At 36.3% G+C, this 4497-nt stretch overlaps 1 pseudogene; it reads left to right on the plus strand.

The window, feature by feature from the left end:
* Positions 1-1216: 1216 nt before the first annotated feature.
* On the plus strand, positions 1217-2038 carry LOC101670585 (annotated as a pseudogene).
* Positions 2039-4497: the final 2459 nt, after the last annotated feature.

Raw genomic sequence — 4497 nt, forward strand, 5'->3', positions numbered from 1 at the left:
GATGACCATTTCTGGAAGGACTGGCCAGCCATCTAGTAGCAGGTTGATTATATTAGAGTTGCAGGGTTAATGCTTTGTCCTCACTGGAAAGAATAATTAATCTATGTACTGATTATTTATTCTGCCAGTAATTCTTTGGCCTGCACAATCATATGTAAAATTACTAAATATCATATTCACCATCTTTATATACAAAATAGCATTATTTCTGACAGGTAACACAGTTTCAACCAAAGAAGTGAGAAAGGGAGAAAAAAAAATCTCTCTCTCAAAAAAAAAATTAACCAATAATAAATTAAATAACATTTTTTCTTTTTACCTGCTTCCTATTATTTTATAAAAGGTGTTGATGACATTAGTTAATTTTCTAATTTAATCTCTAGGTTATAGGTTATCAAAGGGTAGGTTGTGGTTGATCTAGAAGAGGAAGCAAATGGCAAAAGACGAAAGAGTTCTTGGTCCTCCTTTTCAGAGAAGTGATGACCACTTCATTAAACAAAGAATAACTATCATGTTAAGAAGATAAGTAATACAGTTGCTATTATTTTTATTCCCAGATTAAATTTAAATGAAAAAATACATTTGGATACTGAATTGACAATTTCATGGACTATCTCATTGTTTTGTTATCATCTTGAAATCAACTGTAGCCCTTTGCAATCCCATCTACAAAATAGGAGAAAAATTTGGTAACAATTTCCAGGCACTCTTTCCCATAGAATTCTGATGAAATATTGGGATGCAGCAGATGGTGTGAAGACTTTTATTTTTATCCCCTTTGTCAGTACATGGATTTTTTTTTAATATATAATACAATTGTAAGATTTACATTAAATTTCAGGATTTTTTAGGTGCTGCAGGTACCAGTGATTATCAAAGGCAGTTTTCAGTGTTCACTGTAGTCTTCTAATTTCCTGAAAGCAACAGTGGTTTTCCATGAACATTTTTCTTCCAAACTTCCAACTTTGCTGATTAATTTTACTTATAGTACAGCTATCTATCCATCTGTCTGTCTATCTATCCATCTATCATGTTTATCATCATCATCATCTACATAAAACTATTAGTCATTTTTAGCTTACAACTAAGTGGCATTAATTATATTCACAATATATTTCAGATGGAGTCATTACCACTATATTTATAGTTTTATCACCCCAAACAGAAGCTCCATGACCCCATTTTCTTCTTTTTTGCATCCATTACCTACAAAGACATGACCACTGACACCAGACTCTTGCACCCATACTGGCCTTGGCACCTGAGCTGAACAACTTTATACCTAATGACTGCCCCACTCAGCATCTCCTGGTTGGCTTCTTCTACATCTCTGGGGTCTTGGCTGTAACCACATGGCTGTTATAACTGTTATTGATGTAACTGTTGTAGTCCCCTTAGGACTTAGTAGCTGCTGTCCCTGTGCTGGTTTGCAATATGTGGGTTCGTTAACATGGTGACTGAGGGCTGGTTCAGCTTCTACCACAAACACTCTCTTGGAAACTAAGCTTTCTTTATTTTTCGTTTTTTTTTTAATTAAATTTAACTCATTTGTTTGACATAGATAGTGAGACAGCACAAGCAGAGGGAACAGCAGAGAAAGAAGCTGGGGCCGCGCTAGCAGGCAACCCAAAATGGGGCTCAATCCCAGGATCCTGAGATCATAACTTGAGCCAAATGCAGGCTCTTAACTAAGTCACCCAGGGGCCCCAAGACCAAACTTTCTTCTCCCAACTTTGGAAAGCCTGTGCTACAAGAGACAGCTGATACAGTCTGAGTGACAACTTCACATATGCATGGAGACCATTACAGCTTGCCTATGGAGACCACTTAGCCTATGGGTGATGACTGCCTTTCTCCACTAGCAGTCCCTCTGTTTTGTCTTACAGACAAAAGATCTGTGGATCAGATCTACAGGGATGTGCTCTATTTCCTGACAGAGCACCAGGACGGATTCCAGCATGGGGAGCTGGGCTGCCCACTCTACTTCTGGTTTTACTTTGTCTTCATGAGTGCCCTTGGCTGGAATTTTCACGCTTAATTTTCTAAAACAGCTTGTTCTTGTCTAGAATGTGAAAGACGCTGGAGCCACAAAAACCAAGAGGAAGCTGAATTAATAAGTAATAGGCTGGGCTTGCACACTGGCTGATGAGGAACACTCCACCAGCCAGAAAAGTCCAGTTCTTATTCCCACAGGTTGGAAGGACAAAGCAAATTGATCTGTCAAACTCGGGCTGAATGAGTGAGCAACCAGAAGGGCAGAGGGAGGAGCAGGAGAGCAGCTGCATGTGGAGCTACCACTGAGAGCCACTGGGACAAAGGTACAGAAGAATCTAAGAAGTCCATGATGGTGACACTTTTAAAAGCAGGATATAGGGGTGCCTGTGATGGAGTCGGTTAATTGTCTGCTTTGGGCTCAGGTCATAATCCTAGGATCCTGTGCTCAAGTGCCACACCCAGCTCCCTGATCAGTGGGAAACTTACTTCTCCCTCTCCTTTTGTTCCTCAGCCCCTCCTTCACCCTCCTCATGTGTCTTTCTGTCAAATAAATAAATAACATCTTAAATAAATAAATAAATAGATTAAATCAGGAAATAAAAGTTCTTGACAGCCCCTCCCCCAAAAGAGAGAAGAAAACTCTGTGACCACGGAACAGTAACACCTCTTTCCCTCTGACCCTGGCAATCTCTAACCTATTTTCTGTCTCTAAGAATTTACCTTTCTACATATCACATGTAAGTGAAATCACATATTTGACTTTTTGTTTCTGGCTTATTTATTTTAGCCTAGTATTTTCAGGGTTTGTCTCTGAAATAATTTTTTATGAATAAATAATATTTCATAGCATACATATACCACATTGTTTGTTTATTCATTCATCTGTTAATGAATTTTGTAATGTTATCTTTTGACTATTATGAATAATGCTACAATGAACACTGATATACAAGTATTTATTTGAGTTTCTGATTTAAATTATGTTGGGTATATGCCCAGCAGTGGAATAACTGGACCATATGATAATTCAATGTTTAGCTCTTGGAGGAAGCATCAGACTGTTTTCCATAGGGCCTGTACTATTGTCATTAAGAGTACAAGGGTTACAATTTGTCCAGAACCTCATCAAAACTTGTTGCTTTCTGTTTTTTTTAATTTTATTTAATAGTCATCCGAGTAGGTATAAGTGATAACTCATGATGATTTAAAATATCTTTTTGAGTGATTACTGGACATTTGTTTATTTATTTTATTTTTTTTAAGATTTTAGTTATTTATTTGACAGAGAAAGACACAGCAAGAGAGGGAACACAAGCAGGGGGAGTGGGACAAGGAGAAGCAGGCTTTCTGTGGAGCAGGGAGCCAGACCCAGGGTTCGATCCCAGAACCCTGGGATCATGACCTGAGCCAAAGGCAGCAGCTTAAGGTCTGAGCCACCCAGGTGCCCCTGGCCATTTGTTTATGATTTTTGTAGGAATATCTGTTTAAGCCATTTGATTATTTTTAAATAAGGTTTTTCTTCTTTTTGATTTTTTGATTTATAAGGGTTCTTTTTTTAGTAAGTTAATAGTACTTATTAGTATTATTAATATATTCTAGATAGTAAATATATGATTTGCAAATATTTTCTCCCATTCTGTAAGTTGTCTTTTCACTTTCTTAATAATGTCTTTTGATATCCAAATTTGTATTTTGATAAAGTCCAATTTATCTATTTTTTTTTCTTTACTTCCATTTGGTTTTGGTATCATATATAAAAATTCATTGCTAAAGCTGAGTCACCAAGATTTACTCCTACATTAGATTAGCTCTCATACTTATACCATTGATCTATTTTGAGTTATTTTTTTCTGTATGTGTTAGGTAGATATCAATTGCATTCTTTTGCATGGAAATTCAGTTCTCCTAATACCTTTTGTTGAAGAAACTGTTCTTTCCCCCTTGTGTGAGCTTGTCATTCTTACTAGAAATCAGCTGGCCATAGATCCATGTGTTTATTTCTGAACTGCCAGTTCCATCCTATTGCTTTTGCCTTATGCCAATACCATGTTCTTTTAAGTAGTTTTGGATGGTGTTTTGAAATCAGGAAAAGAAAATCTTCCAGCTTTTTTTCAAAATTGATTTGGTTATTTGAGGTCCCTTGCAGATCTACATGAATTTGAGGATTGGCTTTTTCATTTCTACAAATGAAAGTTTTGAAATATGATAGGGATTGCATTGAATGTGTAGATTATTTTAGGTAGTATTGACATCATAACAATATTAAGTATTCCTGTGTATGAACTCAGGATGTCTTTCAATTTATTTAGATCTTCTTTCATCATTGTTTTGTAGTCTTCACATCAACTGAGTTGATCATGTTATTTTTTTCCCCTTCTATTAATATGATTACATTGATTTGTTTATGTTGAACCACCATTGTATTGCTGGAATAAAACCCACTTGTTAATGGTGTATAATCTTTTCCATGTACTGTGGGATTGGTTTTGCTAGTATTTTATT

Source organism: Mustela putorius, unplaced genomic scaffold, assembly GCF_011764305.1.
Source record: "Mustela putorius furo isolate JIRA1106 unplaced genomic scaffold, ASM1176430v1.1 tig00003927_pilon_pilon_pilon, whole genome shotgun sequence".
Lineage (NCBI taxonomy): Eukaryota > Metazoa > Chordata > Mammalia > Carnivora > Mustelidae > Mustela > Mustela putorius.